We start from the raw sequence: 19,074 nt of genomic DNA, 5'->3' as shown, positions 1-19,074 counted from the left end.
ACATTCAGTGAGTGGGCAATGGACGGTCATATGGAATATAATATTCATAAATGTAAAATCATACTGTTTGGCTGGAATAACAATAAAAAAGAGATTATTACTTGAATTTTAAAAAGTTGCATTATTTGCTATGCAGAGGCACCGGTGTATCCTACTGCATGACGATTGGTCACCAGGTACAAAAACCAATTCAGAAGGCAAATGCAATTTTGTCCTTCGTTGCTGAAGGGATTTTGCTCAAAAGCAGAGGTTATGTTCCAACTGTATTGGGTGCTGGTGAGGTCACACCTGGAGTACTCCATGTAGTTTTTATCTCCTTCGTGAAGAAAGGATGTACTGTTACTAGAGGGGGTGTAGAGGAGGTTAACTAGGTTGGTTTCAGAGTTGAGAGGGTTGGTTTAACAGAGACTGAGTAGATTGGGATTATACTCATTGGAATTCAGAAGAATGGAAACATATAAAATAATGAATGAAATGGATAAAATAGAAGTAGAGAGGATGTTTCCATTGGCAGGTGACCCTAGGACAAGATTAGAGGCAGCAAATTTAGGACTGAATTGAGAAGGAACTTCTTAACCTCAATGGAATTCATTGCGTAGGGAAGTAGTTGTTGCTAGTTCAGTAAACGTTTTTAAAGCTAAGATAGCTTTTTAAAAAAAAAATAATTAATGAATTAAGGAATACTGTGAGAACTTGGATAAATGGTCCTGCATCCATGAAATGTTCAGCCATGACCTTATTGAATGGCAGAGCAAGCTCAAAGGGCAGGATGGCCTTCTCCTGTTCCTAGTTCTTATGTTATACATTCCTCCCTCACTCGTGACTTGGAGATGCTGGTGTTGGATTAGGATGGACAAAATTAAAATTCCCAGAACACCAGGTTATAGTCCAACAGGTTTATTTGGAAGCACTAGCGCTGCTGCTGCTTCATCAGGTGGTTGTGTGTTTTTAACTTTGTCCCTCACTCTTGTAACTTATGTACAGCACCAAAAGCCAGGAAGCAGTGCGCATGCTCCAGCCAACAATGGTCCCCGGATGATTGATGTCAGCGGCGGACCAATGGAAGGACAGGGGCTGGTCTGGAGGACCAGGCGGGGCAGTTGGCCCTCCGACCAATCAGAGTGAATGAGAGGCGGGACCTGATTATACCACGTGATCATCCTCGCGGACAGCGCGGCTGTGCGGGCGGAGAGCTGTCGGTAAGGAAAGAAATAAACAGCAGGAAGCGGGAGGGAAATGGTGTTGGTCTGGGCTGAGAGGTTTTGCAAACGTTTGGTGCACATCGGAAAATACAAATTTGAAACTTACAGTCTCGTTTTTGCAGTAAACAGGAAAATGCCTCATCTCGCGATTGACTCGAGTAAATGCCGCCATCTTTATTCGGGGCAACGATTCACTGGACTCGTGCAGCCGCCATCTTTGTAGGGGGCAAAGTTCAGAGGGGAGTGTGTGGGAGAGTCATGGAGCAGGATTTACACAGAGCATTTTCTCTGGATTTGTTTTGTCATTCATTTAAATGATTTGGGTGTGAATAGAGACGGTACAGTTAGTAAGTTTGCAGGTGATACCAAAATTGTTGGTGTTGTGGTCAGTGATAAAGATTATTTCAGAATACAATGGGATATTGATCAGATGGGTTTAATTTAGATAAATGTGAGGTGCTGCATTTTAGAAAAGCAAATCAGAGCAGGACTGACACACTGAATTGTAAGGTCTTGGAGAGTCTTGTTGAACAAAGAGGCCTTGGAATGCAGGTTCACAGTTCCTTGAAAGTAGAGTCACAGGTCGATAGGACAGTGAAGAAGGCGTTTGGTATGCTTCCCTTTATTGGTCAGAGCGTTGAGTAAAGGAGCTGGACAGGACATTGGTTAGGTCACTTTTGGAATAGTTTCTGCAATTCTGGTCTCCCTCTTGTTAGAAGGAGGAACTGAAACTTGAAAGGTTTGAGAATTGATTTTCAAGGGTGTTCCCAGGGTTGGAGGATTTGAGTTGCAGGGAGAGGCATAATAGGCTAGGGCCATTTTCCCTGGAGTGTCATAGGCTGAGGTGATGTTGAAGAGGTTTATATAATAGTGAGGGGCATGGACAGCCTGAATAGACAAGGTGTTTACCCTAGGGTGGTGGAGCCCAGAACTAGAGGATATAGGTTTAGGGTGAGAGGTGACAGGAGCTGAAAGAGCAACAAAAATTGTAACATTTCAAAGACATTGGAATAGGAAGGGTTCAGAGGGGTGTTGGCCAAGTGCTGGCAAATAGGAATAGATTAGGTTAGAATATCTAGTTGGCATAGACTGGTTGGACTGAAGAGTCTGTTTCTGTGCTAGACGTCTCTGACTGTGGGATCATAAAAGTGAGCACTGCTCTGATTCGCCTCTGAGCTCCTTGATGTCTACTTGTTCACTATCTAGCTTCCTCAGTCTCTGAGTGTATTTTTGCTCTGTTTAGTATTTTACTATTATGTTCACAGACCTTTCTGTAAATGAATTGTCCACTGCTGCCTGGCCATATTACAGAGGAGGTAGTACTGGATGGTTAGGAAAGGCCAGGGAACAAGAGAACAGTGAGCCTGAAGTCAGTGGCAGGAAAGTTGTTGGAAAGAATTCTGAGGGATAGGATTTACATGTAGTTGGAAAGATGAGGAATGATTCGGGATAGTTAACATGGCTTTGTGTGTGGGAAATTTTCTCTCTCTCTCTCTCTCTCAAACTTGATTGAGTTTGATTGAAGATGTGACAAAGATGATTGATGAAGGCAGACTGTGGACGTTGTCTATATGGACACTGAATGATGTTCCACAAAGCAGACTGGTTCGTAAGGTTAGATAACGTGAAGTGTTGGGAGCACTATCCATTTGGATGCAAAACTGGCTTGAAGGTAGGAGGCAGAAGGTGTTGAAAGAGGTTTGCTTTGTGGACTGGAGGCCTGTGAGCAGCAGTGTGCTGCAGGAGTGGATATTGGGTACTTAAATAATTGACTTGGATGTGAATATATGAGATACGATCAGTAGGTTTACAGAAGACACCAAAATTGGAGGTGTAGTGGACAATGAAGAAGGTTAGTTCAGAATTCAACAGGATCTTGACCAGATGGGCCATTGGGGTGAGGAATGGCAAACTGGGTTCAATTTAGACAAATGTAAGCTGTTGGATTTTGGAAAGGCAAATGAGGGCAGGACTTACACACTTAATGGTAAAGTCCTTGGGAATGTTGCTGAACAGAGAGACCATGGAGTGCAGGTTCATTGTTCCTTGAAAGTAGAGTCGCAGGTAGGCAGACTAGTGAAGGTGGTGTTTGGTATCCTTATATTTATTGGTCAATGCGTTGTGAGTACAGAAGCTGGGACGTCAAACTGTGGCTGGGCAGGACATTGATTAAGCCATTTCAGGAATTCTGTTTTAAGTTCGAAATTCCCTATTCTGATATTGTGAATCTTGAGAGTTCAGACAAGATTTACAAAGACTTTGCTGGGTTGGAGGATTTGGGCTACAGGGAGAGGCTGAATTTCCCTGGAGAGTCAAAGGCTGAGAGGTGACTTCATGGAGATTTATAAAATCATGAGGGGCATGGATCAGGTGAACAGCCAGGGTCTTTTCCCCCAGGTTAGGTGGGTTCAAAACAAAATCGCATGGGCTTAAAATGAGAGGGCAAAGATTTAAAACGGATCTAAGGGGCAAAGTTTTCAAGCTGTGTGTGGTGTGTGTGTGGAATGAGCTGCCAGATGATGTAGTGGAGGCTGATACAATTACAACATTTGAAAGGCATCCGATTGGGTACATGAAGAGGAAGAGTTTTGAATGCTACGGACCAATTGCTGGCAAATGGGGCTCCATTTGTTGAGGATTCCTGGTTGGCATGGACAAATTGGACCAAAGATCTGTTTCTGTGCTGTACATCTCTGACACTAATAAATGAAAATTAGATGTGTTCCTCTTTTGTGGAAAGCTAGCAGTAGCACAGATAATTGTTCTTGGAGATGAGAAGGTTAAGCAGTGATTTTGACCCAGTACAAATTTGTTTCTAGGATATTTTCATTTGCAGAGAGAGGGGAATCGTTCACAATGTCACAATTTTAGTAACTATTTTCAGGTAATTAGCAAATAATATGTGAATATGTGAACATTATTTTATTCAGTATGTTCTGAGCATCTGGAACAGTCTGAATGGCAGCTGGACACAGACTCAGCAGTTATTCATAAACAGATTTGGAATTTTACATTTTAAGGGAAGATTTGGGAGGCTATGGGCAAATGGGAAGGGACTTGGGACCGATTTGCAGCATCTCCAGAGGGAGAGGATACATCCCAAATGGGCTGAATAGCCCCCAGCCTCTGTGCTTTGTGATACTGCTCCATTGTCTGTGAATGTTGAAGCTCATCCCAGGGCAGAGAGAGGGAGGATCCCACCACTCACCTCACAATCGGCCCCGGATGATCGATGTCAGCGCAGGCCAACAGGGCCAGAGGGCAGTACTGGAGGACCAATTCGTCCAACCAGTCGGAGTGAATGAGGGCATTCTCAAGGCTGGATCTAAAGAAAGGCACATATCGCAGAGATTTGAGAAACTGGAGACATGAGATAGGGAGTGTTCTGTGGCTGGAGAGGAATTATATAAATAAGGAAGAGTTGTGAGGCTGGATGAGGTGACCGTGATAGGGAGAGTTGAGGATGGAGGAATTTAGAGTTAGTGAGAATTGGAGTCATAATGTTATATAGCAAGGAAACAGGCTCTGTGGTCCAACTAGTCCATGCCGACCATAATTCCAAACTGAACTAATTGTACCGGCCTCCGCTTGGTCCACATCCATCTAAATATTTCCTATTTATGTACTTACCTGAAAGTTGTTGTGGTTCTGTTCGCCGAGCTGGGAGTTTTTGTTGCAAACGTTTCGTCCCCTTTCTAGGTGACACCTTCAGTGCTTGGGATGTCACCTAGAAAGGGGACGAAACGTTTGCAACAAAAACTCCCAGCTCGGCGAACAGAACCACAACAACAAGCAGCCGAGCTACAAATCTTCTCTCAAACTTATCTGAATGTCTTTTAAATATTGTAATTGTATTCACAGCTACCACTTCCTCTGGAAGTTCATTCCACACATTTTTTTTTGAAACCTTAATGTCTTTTCTCAAACCTTTCTCATCTCTTCGCAAAATGAATGCACCCGAGTTTTGAATCCCCCTCTCCCCTGGCCATTCACATTATCTACACTCTTTCCGATTTTAAAAAACTCTCATAAGGTCACCCCTCAACCTTCTGCACTCCATTGAAAAATTTCCCAGCCTATCCAGCCTCTCCTTAGAACACAATCCCTCCATTCATGGCAACATGCTGGTCAATCTCTTCTGAACCTGCTCCAATTTAAGAATATCCTTCCTATAACACCACAACCAGATCTGGACAGAGTATTCCAGAAGGGGCCATCCAATGTCCTGTACATCCTCAACATAACATCCCAACTCCTGTACTCCAAGGTCTGAACAATGAAGGTCAGTGTTCTAAACACCTTATTAACCACCCTGTCTACATGTAACACAAACTTCAAAGACGTGAAGCCCTCGGTCTCTTTGTTCCCACATCACTACTCAAGGCCCTACTTTTATTGAGTGTAAGTCCTGCCCTCGTTTGTTTTGTCAGGATGCTATATTTTGCATTTATTCCAATCCAAAAAGTCCTTTTGAGTATAAAGGCAATAGGAGTATAATTCAGAGGGAAATCAGCAGGCAAAAAAGGGACGTGAGATAGCTTTGGCGAATAGGGTTAAGGATAATCCAAAGGGCTTTTATAAATATATGAAGAACAAAAGGCTAACTAGGGAGAAAATAGAGACCCGCAAAGATCCGCAAGGCAGCTGTTGTGTGGAGCTGCAGGCGATGGGTGAGATAGGGAAACAAGTATTTTGCATCAGTGTTTACTATGAAGAAGTACACGGGAGATACAGAATGTGGGGAAATAAATGGTGACATCTTGAAAAATGTCCATATTATAGAGGAGGAGGTGGTGCTGGATGAGTGGCTAAGGAACTGGTGCAGGGGAAAAGGATTCACGTTTTTTGGATCGTTATGATCTCCTCTGGAGTAGAGTTGACCTGCATAAGAAGGATGGATTGTACCTGAATTGGAAGGTGTCTAATATCTAGGCAGGGAGACTTGCTGGTGATACTCGGGAGGCATTAAACCAGTGAGGGACTGGGTGTAAACCCAAGAAGATAGTGAGGAAAGAGTATGTCTGAGACTGGTACAGTTCAGAAGTCAAATAGTCAAGGCAGGCAAGGGCAAGGCACAGAATGAAGTCGGACTGAGCAGTTGCACTGCATTTACCTCAATAGAAGAGGCCTGACAGGGAAGGCAGATGGGCTCAGGGTATGGTTTTGGACATGGTACTGGGATATTATAGCAATTACAGATGCATCACTCAGGGATGGATAGGACTGGCAGCTTAATGTTCCAGGGTATAGATACTATTGGAAGAATAGAAAGGGGGACAGGAGAGGGGGAGGAGTGGCATTTTTGATTCTGGATAGCATTATGTTTTTGCTTAGGGAAGATATTCCTGGAGTATGCCCAGTGAAGTTATTAGCTGGAACTGGGAAATAAGAAAGGGATGACCACCTTATTGGGGTTTTCTGCATGGATTTTGTCCGGGTGCTCCGGTTTCCTCCCGTAGTCCAAAAAGGTGCAGGTTAGGTGGAATGTCCAGGCTGAATTGCCCATAATGTTCAGGGATGTGCAGGTTGGCTGGCCCTGGGAAATGCAATGTTTCAGGGGGAGGTTAGGAGGCTCTCCAGGTCAGTATCCATGTGATGGGCTGAATGACCTGCTTCCACACTTGGGATTCTCTGATTATTCTACTAGTTTTAAAATAGTTACAGAAAATAATAGACCAGATCTACAAGTTAAGGTTCTGAATTGGGCAAAGGCCAATTTTGATGGCACAAGGCAAGAACTTTCATCTGGCCCCTCCAGCCTGCTCAGCCATTCAATAAGATGAGGGCTGATCTTTTCATGGCCTCAGCTCCACTTTCCTGCTCTCTCACCATAACCCTTAATTCCTTTCCTGTTCACAAACCTACCTTTTGCCTTAAAGTCATTCAAGTTGGTAACATCAAATCCTGCACTCGGCAGGGAATTCCACAGATTCATAACCCTTTAGCTGAAGAAGCTCCTCCTGAACTCAGTCCTAAATCTGCTCCCCCTTATTTTGAGTTATGCTCTGTGGTTGGACCCGCTCCCAGGGGAAATAGCCTCCCTGCTTCTGTCGTATCTACTCCCTTCATAATTTTATTTGTTTCCTCTCCAACCTCCCATTCTTCTAAATTACAGTGACTATAGAACCAGCTTTCTCAATCTCTCCACATACACCAACCCTCAACTCCCAACTCTCACTAGTGACCCTCCTCTGCACTCCCTCCAGTGCCAGTACATCCTTGCTAATGTAAGGGGACAAACCTGTACACAGTACTCCAGGTGTGGCCTCCCCAACACCCTGTACAGCTGCAGCATAACCATCCCTCTAGCAATGAAGGACAATATTCCCTTCACTGCCTTAATTACCTGCTGTACCTGTAACCCAGCTTCCTGTGATTCATGCACAAGGACACCCAGCTCCCTCTGCACAGCAGCCTGCTGCATGTTTTCACCATTTCATCATCCAGTTTGCTGTTAGTCCGACCCAAATGGATGACCTCACATATCCCAACATTGTCCTCCATCTGCCAGATCCTTACCCACTCACGTAACCTCTCTGTATCCCTGTGCAGACTGACAGTGGCCTCTGCAGACATTGCTTTACTCATCTTTGTATCAAATGTGAACTCTGACACCGTACACTTGGTCCTCAACTCCAAAACATCTGTGTAAATTGCAAAAACCCATTTATCCCTATTCTTTATTTTTTGTTGGTGAACCGATCCTGTATCAATGATAATTACCCATAATGCTGTGCAACTTTACCTTATACAGCAGCCCTTTGTATGGCAACGTATCGAATACCTTCTGGAAATCCAGGTACACCACTTTCACCGATTTCCCCCTTGTCCAACGCTCTCGTATCCTCAAATAGCCCCCGTAAATGCGTTAGACATGACCTGCCTTTCATGAATCCATGCTGTGTCTGTTAAATGAGATAATTTCTACCTAAATATCTCACCACTACTTCCTTGAGAGATCAAGCATTTTCTCCACTACAGAAGTGAAGCGAACGGGTCCTTTTTGAAAACTAGTGGCACCACATTTGCAGCTTCCAGTCTGTCAAAACCACCCCAGAATCCAACAAATGTTAGTGATTTATCACGAGTCTATTTGTTGTTTCCCCCCCCCCCGCCCGCCATCTTCTTTAGTCGCTGGGATGCAATCCATCAGGGCCAGGAGACCCAGCTACCTTGAGGCTGTTATCTTTCCCAACATTACTTTTTTACTGAGAATGATTGCTTCTCTGTTCTCATCTGCCATTGCCTCCATAGGCCTGCGACAATGAGAGTATATAAACAGTATGTTCCTGTTAAGGCCAAGGCTGGGAAGTGGAGAGAATGCTGCCTGTTGAAAGAAATTGAGGGCCTGGTCAAGAAAATGAAGGAGGTATATGACAGGTACAGAGAGCTGTGTTTGTGAGAATCCCTAGAGGAGTATAGGGGCAGTAGGAGTATACTCGAGGTAAACCAGGAGGGCAAAAAGGGGACATGAGATAGCTTTAGGAAATAGGTTTAAGGAGAATCTAAAGTGATTGTACAAACACACTAAGGACAAATGAGTAACCAGGCAGAGAATAGGTACCCGCAAACATCAAGGCTGTCTGTGGAACCGCAGGAGGTGAGAGAGGTTCTGTGTGAGCGGAGAGGTTTTACAAACAAAATGTGCACATCGGAAAACACACATTTGAACGTCCCAGTCTCGTGTTTTCAGTAAACGGGGAATTGCCTCAGTGTGGCTGCAGGCATGAGTACGCGTCACCATCTTTATTCGGAGCAAGAATTCACTGGACACGTGCGGAGCCATCATCTTTGTAGGGGGCAAGGTGCAGCCAGACGCATGTGCAGCCTTTCTCTGGTACAGAGTCATTGGGCAGGATTTACACAGAGCACATTCAAACTCAGAGAAATGGATGTTTATTTCTGAATTTGTTTCGTCATTCGTTTAAATGGTTTGGTATTGTAAATGAGTTTGCAGGTCATACAAAATTGGAGGTATTGTGGATAATGTAGATAACGTTGCCTTAGATTACAATGAGATATTGATCAGATGGGGTTTAATTTAGATAAATGTGAGATGCTGCATTTTGGAAAAGCAAATCAGCGCAGGACTTATACACTGAATGGCAAGGCCCTGGAGACGTTTGCGGAACAAAGAGACCATAGTCCTTGCAAGTCAAGTTACAGGCAGATAGGATGATGAAGATGTTCAGTTTATATTCTTTTATTGGTTCGAGCGTTGAGTATAGGATGTGGTAGGTCATGTTGCTGTACAGGACGTTTGTTAGAATATTATGTGCAGTTCTGACCTGCCTCCGATCAGAAGGGTGCTGTGAAACTTGAAATGTTTCAAAAAAGAATGCTGTTAGGGTTGGAGGATTTGAGGTTGGAGGCTGGGGCTGTTTTCCCTGGAGTGCCATAGGCTGAGCGGTGATGTTATGGAGGTTTATACAATCATGGGGGACATGAATAGACTAAATGAACAAAGTCTTTTCCCTGGAGTGGTGGTGTCCAGAAGTAGAGGGCATTGCTTTATGGTGAACGGATAAAATTTCAAAGGGGCCTAAAGGACAACTCTTTCTTGGGTGGAATGAGCTCCCAGAGGAAGTGGTGGAGGCTAGTACAATTAAAACATGTTAAAGGCATCTAAATAGACACATGCTATGATTAGGAAGCATTTACAGGGATATGGGCCAAGTGCTGGCAAATGGGAATAGATTAGGTTCGGATACCTGGTTGGCATGGGTGAGTTAGACCGAAGGGTCTGTGTCGGTTCTATACATCTCTCTGACTGTGGGATCATAACAGCTTATACTGTTCTGCTCCATCTCTGGGCTCCCTCATGACCGCTTTGTCAATATCTAGCTTCCTCAGTCTCGAACAATGGGTGTATTTTTGGTCTGTTTAGTATTTTACTATTACTTTTTACAGACATTTTTGTATGTTAATTTTTCACTGCCGCCGAGCCCCTGACCATGTGCTGCTTATTAATACTGTTCTAGAAAATCTTTGACAGTCAAGAATTCTTTTTTCCAATAAACATGTGTATTTTCCTTCCATTTCTGACGATCAAATTCTGCACCATTTTCATCCCTGTAATCCGTTTTGCACTCCCTGAAACATCAACTGTGTTTCTCCTTCCACAGATCCCAGTGATTAATGCCAAATCCCTGTTGCCAGTGGAGAGGGTGATGTTTGACTTTCTTAAACAGCTGCAGTTTGTGTGGTGAAGGTGCTCCCACAATGTGGTTGGGTAAGAGACATTACAGAGTATTCATTACAGCAACAGTAAAGATCTGAAGATAATGTCCAAATCAACAACACTTTGCATTTTTATTATCATGCTTATAGTTTCACAAAAGTATTATTGAGAATTTGAGACATCAGGCCAGAGATGGTGATATTAGGTCAGCTGACCAAAAGCATTGCCAAGTAAGCAGGTTTTGAGGAATGTCTTCAAGGAGGAAAGCAGACCTGAGGCTTTGGCTGCGAATTTCAGACCTTGTTGCTTTGGCAACTGTAAAAGCAGCCACCCAGGTGAGGTAATGAATTACCAGATCATTGGGAGCTCGAACAGAATGGGTTGTCGAGGTCTCAAAGGGTGTGTGATGCAGCGAGCTAGGGATGATCACAACCAGGAATTACATCAAGGGTGAGAATTTTAAATTGAGGGATGTGGGCCGGATGCTGGCAGGTGAGACTAGATTGGGTTGGGATATCTGTTCGGCATGGACGGGTTGGATTGAAGGGTCTGTTTCCATGCTGTACATCGCTGTAGCTCTATGTTGTTGATTATGAATAGCAGCCTTTTGATGGATCAACAAGTTTTGGTACGAGGGAGTACTTGGGTAGCAGAGATTTAGTTTTTCTTGAGATTATTGGGATGTTGAATGTGGGAAGCTGGCCAGGAGTGTGTTTGGATAATGAAGTCTGAGAATATATGAGCTGAGATGAGGATAGAATCAGCTAGAAATAGTGGTGTTGGAGTGGGACTGGGCTGTCCCCCTCACCTCACCTCTGGGATTCAGCTGGTTGTCAGGTTGTGAATCAGGGTGTTAACACAATCGGGAGCTGAGTGGCCCTGGGGGAGCCTAAAATGGCTGTTGCTGAGCAGCTGCTGCTTGGTAGCCCTGTTGATAACATCTTCCATCACTTTACTGCTGATCGAGTGTGGACTGACAGAGGGAAATTTCCTGGGTTGGATTGCCCTGTGTTTTTGTGTTGAACATCCCTGGACAATGTTCCACATTGTCGGGTAGATGCCAGTGCTGGAGCGGTATGTGGCTTGGTGGATGGCAAGTTCTGGAACACAAGCCATCTGTATTATTGCCAGAATATTGGCAGGGCTCATAGCCTTTGTACTACTTAACCATTTCTTGATGTTATTCAAACTGAATAGAACTGGCTGAAAACTCACATCTGTGATGTTAGAAACCACTGGAGAAGGCTGAGATGGATCATCCCACTTTGCACTTCTGGCTGCAAATGCTGTTGTCTTATCTGGTGCATGGATGTGTGAGGGCCCTCCATCAGTAAGGGTGGGGATATCTGTGATGCTTCTTCCAGTGAGTTGTTTTATTGTCCATCACCGTTCACAACTGGTTGTGGCAGAACTGCAGAACTCTAATCTGATCCATTGGTTGTGGGATCACTTAGCTCTGTTGCTTGCTGCTGATGCTGTTTGAAATGCAGATAGTCCTGTTTGGTAGCTTCACCAGGTTGGCACTTCATTTTTAGGTATGCCTGGTGTTGCTCATGGCATGCCCTCCTTTCCTGCCCATTGTGATGGGTGAGTGCGGGATGTACAAACCCATGAGATTACAGATTGTGCTGGAGTACAGTTCTGTTGCTGTTGTTATCCCACAGTGCCTCAGAGATATCCATTTTGAATTCCTACATCTGTCCCATTTAACACGGTGATAGTACCACTCAACACAACAGAGGTTTTTCTCAGCTTTAAGGTGAGTCTTTGTCTCCAAAAGGACTGTGGGATGGTCGCTCTTACCGATACTGCAATGGACAGATGCATTTGCAGCTGGTAGATTCATAATGATAAGATGTAGGATCTTTTTCCCTCCTGCTGGTTCCCTCACCAGCTGCTGCAAACCCCATTTGAACAGTTCTGTCCTTGAGGACTGAGACAGCTCAGTCTGAGCTACTCTCTCAACTACTGAGTTAGACTCACCTTCCCAGAAGTCCTTCGCTCCTACCTCGCACCTCTAATATTCCATGTCTTTTTTTTCACTGGAGAAGGATGTGAAAGCTAGAGAGTTTGAAGAAATGAATAGTGATAACTTGAAAAGTGTCTGTTACAGAGGAGGAGTTTCAGGATGTCTGAAATTCCATCAAGGTGGATAAAGCCTTGGGACCTGATCAGGTGTTTTCCAGAAATTTGTGGGAAGCTCGGGAAGTGATTGCTGGGCCCCTCCCTGACATATTGGTATTATCGTTCGTGACAGGTGAGGTGCTGGAAGACGGGTGCCATTCTTTTTTTAAAAATAAAGGTGGTAACAAAAGGCCAAGGAACACGAGAACAGTGAGCCTGAAGTCAGTGGCAGGCAAGTTGTTGGAAGGGATTCTGAGGGACAGGATTTACATGTATTTGGAAAGACAAGGAATGATTAGAGAGTCAGCATGGCTTTGTGCGTGGGAAATTGTCGCTCTAACCTGATTGAGTATTTTTTTTTTGAAGAAGTGCTAGAAAGATTGATGAAGACAGACAGTGGACATTGTCTATATGGGCTTTGAACAAGGTTCCACAAAGCAGACTGGTTAGCAAGGTTAGATAACATGGAATGCAGGGAGAACTGTCTATTTGGATACAAAACAGGCTTGAAGGTAGGAGACAGTGGGTGGTGATGAAGGGTTGCTTTGTGGACTGGAAGTCTCTGAAAAGCAGTGTGCTGCAGGAATGGATATTGGGTCCTTAAATAAATGACTTTGAGAATATATGAGGTAGGTTTACAGAAAATACAAAATTGTAGGTGTAGTGGACAGTGAAGGAGGTTAGTTTAGAATACAACAGGATCTTGATCAGATGGGCCATTCGAGTGAGGAATGGCAGATGGAGTTCAATTTAGACAAATGTGAGCTGCTGCATTTTGGTAAGGCAAATCAGGACAGGGCTTAATGTATTTAATGGTAAGTTCCTGGGGAGTGTTGCTGAAAAAAGAGGTACATTGTTCCTTGAATGTAGAGTCGCAGGTCGGTAGTTGGTGAAGGTGGTGTTTGGTTTGCTTATATTTATTGGTCAACGCATTGAATACAGAAGCTGGGACGTTATATTGTGGCTGGATAGGACATTTGACAATGAGAACCTTTTTCCATGTATGGAGTCAGCTATTACGAGGGGGCATAGCTTTAAATTAAGGAGAGGTAGGTATAGGACAGATGTTAGGGGTAGATTCTTTACTCAGCGAGTCGTGAGTTCATGGAATACCCTGCCAGTAGCAGTGGTGGACTCTCCCTTTTTATGGGCATTTAAACGGGCATTGGATAGGCAAATGGAGGATAGTGGGCTCGTGTAGGTTAGGTGGTCTTGGGTCAGCGCAACATCGAGGGTCAAAGGGCCTGTACTGCGCTGTATTTTTCTATGTTCTTTGTTCTATGATAAAGCCATTTCTGGAATTCCGTTTTCAGTTCCAATGTTCCTGTTCTGAGAAGGATGTTGAGAAACTTGAAATGGTTCAGACAAGATTTACAGAGATTTGCTACAATTGGAGGATTTGGGCTACATGGAGAGGCTAAATAGGCTGGGGTTAATTTTCCTTGAGAATCAAAGACTGAGAGGTGACGTTTGGGAGATTTATAAAATCACGAGGGGCGTGGATATGGTGAACAGCTGGGGTCTTTTCTTCCCCCAGGTTAGGTGAGTCCAAAACAAGACCATGTGGGTTTAAGTTGAGAGGGCAAAGATTTAAAAGGGATCAAAAGGGCAACGTTTTCAAGCTGAGTGTGGTGTGTGGATGGAATGAGCTGCCAGATGAAGTAGTGGAGACTGATACAATTACAACATTTAAAAGGCATCCGATTGGGTACGTGATTAGGAAGGGTTTTGAGGAATTCAGACCAATAGCTGGCAAGTGGGACTCCATTAATTTAGGATTGCTAGTTGGCATGGGCGAATTGGTCCATTGTTTCTGAGCTGTACATCTCAGCACAGATAATTCTCCTTGGATCTGAGAAGGTTAAGCAGTGATTGCGACCAGGTGCAAATTTTTTTCTGGGATATTTTAATTTGCAGAGAGAGGGGAATTGTTAACAATGTCACAATGTTAGTAATTACTTTGTTAAATGGAAAGTAATGTGAATATGTGACCTATATTTTACTGAGTACCTTCTGAGCATCTGGAACAGTCTGAACAGCGGGTGGACACAGATTCAGCAGGTGTTCTCAAACAGATTTGCAATTTTACTTTCTATGGAAAGATTGGGAGGCTGTGGGTAAATGCGAGGGGAGTTGGGACGGATATGCAGCATCTGCAGAGGGAGAGCGTACAGCCTCAATGGGCTGAATAGCCCCCCAGCCCCTGTGCTCTGTGATACTGCCCTATTCACTGTGAAGTATGAAGCTCATCCCAAGGCAGAGAGAGCGAGGAGCCCACCACTCACCTCACAATGGGGGATGGCTTGATTGATGGCAGCTCCACACCAATGGGAGGTGAGTCTGTGTGGTCCTGCAGCCAATGGGAGTGAATGAGGGGTGTGGCCAGCAAGACGACACCTGTCCATGAGCTGTGCAGGTGCAGTGTCACTGGGTGGGGGTGGGAGAGACAGCAGAGACTGGGACAGAGGCTGTTGGACCTGAATTACAAACTCCCGGTAAATTAAAACCAAAAGAACTGCGGATGCTGTAAATCAGAAACAACAACCAGGAGGTTCTGGAGAAGCTCAGCAGGTCTGGCAGCATCTGTGACGAGAAATCAGAGTTAACGTTTCAGATCCGGTGTCCCTTCCTCACAGCTGATGTTACTGTGAGAACAAATGTTGGTTTATATGCAGAAGGTAGGGTTTAGGGAGGATGTAAGGAGTAAAGGATAGGTAGGGATAGAGCGAGAAGAACGGTTGGATAAAGGAGTAGATAACTATCTGGCTGGGGGAGGGTGACTAGCTGTTAATGGAGACTTAGTGGCAAACCATAGGTAGTGTGTAATGAGAACAAGGCCTGGTGTGTGGGGTAGGGGGCTAGGACATGGGATTGTTAAGCTATGGTTAACCACTCACTGTCTCCGTTGTAAGCTGTTCCCCACATACATCACTCCACGATTGGAGCTGCAGATGGGCGGCACAGTGGTTAGCACTATTATATCACAGCGTCAGAGACCTGCGTTCAATTCCCACTTCAGGCAACTGTCTGTGTGGAGTTAGCACATTCTCCCCGTGTCTGTGTGGGTTTCATCCGGGTGCTCCGGTTTCCTCCCACAGTCCAAAAGTGTGCAGATTAGGTGAATTGGCCATGCTAAATTGCCCGTAGTGTTAGATGTAGGGATTGGGTCTGGGTGGGTTGCTCTTAGAGGGTTGGTGTGGGCTTGTTGGGCCAAAGGGCCTGTTTCCACACTGTAAGTAATCTAATCTTTAAAAAACCTCTTGAATATCTTTCCTAATCCCCTCTGTCCTCCTTAAATATGTATCTTAAAGTTTTTCTCTTTAATCAATGTTTCCAGCATTCGTGAAACTCTTTCGGAGAATTGTCAATGTGAAAGGCTCCATACAATGCAGGTAGTTGTTGTTAATGTCTGACATCAGGAGAAACAGGAATGAACCCTCACTCTTCTCCCTCTTTTATAAGAAGATGGGGCTGGGACTGGAAGACCAGGCAGTGCCTGTCGGTCCTCCAACCAATCGGAGTGAATGAGGGGCGTGGCTATAAGCAACCACGTGATCAGCTTCACTGGCAGCACAGTGTGTGTTGTGACCAAGGCATTGGAAATGTGTGAAGGAGCAGGGCAGGGGAAAGGAAAGACATAGTGACCAGGAAGAGAAGGAAATTTTAATGGAACGTGCTGAGACGTTTTACAGAACTTAGTGCACATCCGAAAACACAAATTTGAAATTCCCAGGACCGTGTTTGTGGCAAACGGGAAAATGCTTCAAATGGTGAATGGTGCGAGTGAGCGCCGCCATCTTTATTGGGGGCAGTGGTTCATGGGACATGAGTGTGGCAGCCAACTTTGTGAGGGGCAAGCTGCAGGGGGACACATGCACAGCTTTGCCTGGCAGGGAGTGATAGGGCAGGATTTAGAGTGTCAGAGTCAGGGTGTTTTCAATGTCAGAGTGTGATGCTGGAAAAGCACAGCCGGTCAAGCAGCAGCCAATCGGTGGGAAGGAAGATGGACAAGAATGTGGTGCAGAGTTGTAAGGCTGGATCTGGGATAAGGTGGGGGGGAGGGGAAATGAGGAAACTGGTGAAATCCACATTGATCCCATGTGGTTGGAGGACCCGAACACAGAAGATGAGGCGTTCTTTCTCCAGGCATCAGATGTCTGGGATTTGGCGGTGGAGGTGGCCCAGGACCTGCATGTCCTTGGTGGAGCGGGAAGGGGAGTTAAAGTGTTGGGAAACAGGGTGTTTGGGTTGTTCAGTGTTTTACTGTTACTTTCATAGACCTTTTGTAAGTTAATTTTCCTCTGCTGCCCAACCCCTGACAACGTGCTGCTCTCTAAACGGACTAAATGTTCCACAATCACTTTACCAGTGAATAATTCCTTTTTACAACAGAAGAGTGCATTTTCCTTCCATTTCTGACCACCAAATTCTGCAACATTTTCATTCCCTGTAATGCATTTAGCACTCCCTGAAATATCAACTGTGTTTCTCCTTCCACAGATCCCAGTGATTAATGCCAAAGCCCCATTGCCTGGGGAGAGGGTGATGTTTGACTTCCTGTACAGCTGCAGTTTGTGTGGTGAAGGTGCTCCCACAATGTGGTTGGGTAAGAGACATTACAGATTATTCACTCAGCGACAGAGAAAAGTTGAAAATGTATGTGCAAATCAACAACAGTTTGTATTTTTATCATTTTTATAATTTCACAGAAATACATTTTGATAATTTCTGACATTAGGCAACAGATGGGTATATTAGGTCAGGTGATCAAAAGAATTTCCAAATAAGCAGGTTTTCGGGAATACCTTAAAGGAGTAAAACAGATATGAAAGGGTTAGGATAGGAATTCCAGACCGTGTTGCCTTGACAACAGTAGAAACAGCCAATCCAGTGAAGCAATGAATAAACACACCGTTGGGAGTCTGAAAGAAAATGAGTTGTTGAGGTCTCACAGGTTGTGTGGTGCAGGGAGACAGGGATGTTCACAGCCAGGAATTACATCAAGGTTGTGAATTTTAAGTTGCTTGTAAACGGGAGCCTTTTGTTGGATCAACAAGTTTTAGAGCAAGTGAGCACTTGGGCAGTAGATTTTAAGATATTCTTGAGATTATATGTAAGTTGAATGTGGGAGGCTGGCCAGGAGTGTGTTTGGATAATGAAGTCTGGAGATAACACAGGGATGGAGCAAGTATTTCAGTAAATGAGCTGAGACTAGGGTGGGGTTGGGTGATCTCACGAATGGAGAAATAGAATGTAGAGTCAGGCTCCTCCTCCTCATCATCATCATCATCACTCCCCCTCACCGATTCACAGATATTGTTCCTTGTTCTGTCTGTCTTTTCTGGTTACGTCCTGCTCACACATTCTGCTACCAACTAATATTTTACTTCAAGGTTGTTGGAAAATCCTTCTCCATCTCCACTCTCCCTTTCCTTTCTGAAGTCCTTGTATTCGGTGTCCCTCAAGGATCTATCCTTGGTCCCTCCAGTTTCTCACCTACATACTGCCAGGAGGTGACATCGTCCAAAAGCACTGTTAGGTTTCACATGTACACTGACCATGTCCAGCTCTACCTCCCCATCATCCCTCTCCATTGCTCCACTGTTATTCTGTTATCAAACTGCTAACCATGCTCCCACTACTCGATTAGCTGCAATTTCCTCCAATGAAACATTGCAATGGTTCAACCCATTGCCTTCAGTTGATGTTACAAATTCCTTTCCCTCACTGCTGAGCCCCTCTCTCACTGGGAACTGAGACAGAGCTACACTCTTCACAATATTGCTCTTCTATTCTGACGCCAAGGTGACCTTCTGATCAGACATCTACACAATCACCAGCACCAGGAATTCCAATCTGTAAAATGTTGCTTGTCTCCCCCTCGCCCCAGCTCCATTGCTACTGAAACCCCTTACCCGTGTTGGTGTTGCATTAAAGTTGACAAAACTAAAACAGAACCCTTGATTCTGCGACTGACCCAGAGTCTGGTTCTAGGTTCCCTCATGCTGGGACACATCCTGTCAGTCTTTACCTTGTCAAACCCCTGAGGAAGCCGATATGTTTGAAAGAGTTCACTTCTCATTCTTCCCAACTCGAGTGAGTAGAGTACCGACTTCTTCAACCTTTTCTTATAAGAGAATCCCTTCAAGCCAAGGATCATCCCAGTCAATCTTCTCTGAATGCCTCCGATGAAGTGATGTATTCCCTTAAATAAAGGGAGCAAAACTTCTCATTACTCCAGAAGTGGTCTCACTAGCACTTTATAAAGTTGTTCTCAGGTATATACTTCAAACACTTATACTGCAAATCCCTTGAAATCAGGAGCAATATTCCATTCCCCTTCCTGATGACCTGGTGTAACTTTGTGCTAGCTTGCTTTGTTTCCCGCACATTTACCTCTTGGTCCCTTTGTGGTGCAGCTTTCTACAGTTTCCACCAATTAAATAGTCCTCTGTTCTTTTATTATCTCCTCCAAAATGAACAACTTCACATTTTCCCAAGTGATACTCCATTTGCCAACTTGTTGCCCACTTCTCCAATGGATCCCTCTCTGTAAACTATTTATAA

At 44.5% G+C, this 19,074-nt stretch overlaps 1 long non-coding RNA gene across 1 annotated transcript; it reads left to right on the top strand.

Annotated features, from left to right (window-relative positions):
• The first annotated feature begins 1,157 nt into the window (after positions 1 to 1,157).
• On the top strand, positions 1,158 to 17,109 carry LOC132810064 (uncharacterized). Its single transcript, XR_009642678.1, has 3 exons — positions 1,158 to 1,199; positions 10,328 to 10,434; positions 17,008 to 17,109. It is a non-coding gene; the product is annotated as an uncharacterized LOC132810064 (long non-coding RNA).
• The last annotated feature ends 1,965 nt before the right edge of the window (positions 17,110 to 19,074 follow it).

This window comes from Hemiscyllium ocellatum, unplaced genomic scaffold (assembly GCF_020745735.1).
Source record: "Hemiscyllium ocellatum isolate sHemOce1 unplaced genomic scaffold, sHemOce1.pat.X.cur. scaffold_150_pat_ctg1, whole genome shotgun sequence".
Lineage (NCBI taxonomy): Eukaryota > Metazoa > Chordata > Chondrichthyes > Orectolobiformes > Hemiscylliidae > Hemiscyllium > Hemiscyllium ocellatum.
Note: the sequence above shows the minus strand (reverse complement) of the source record. Positions and strands in the feature narration are given on the sequence as shown.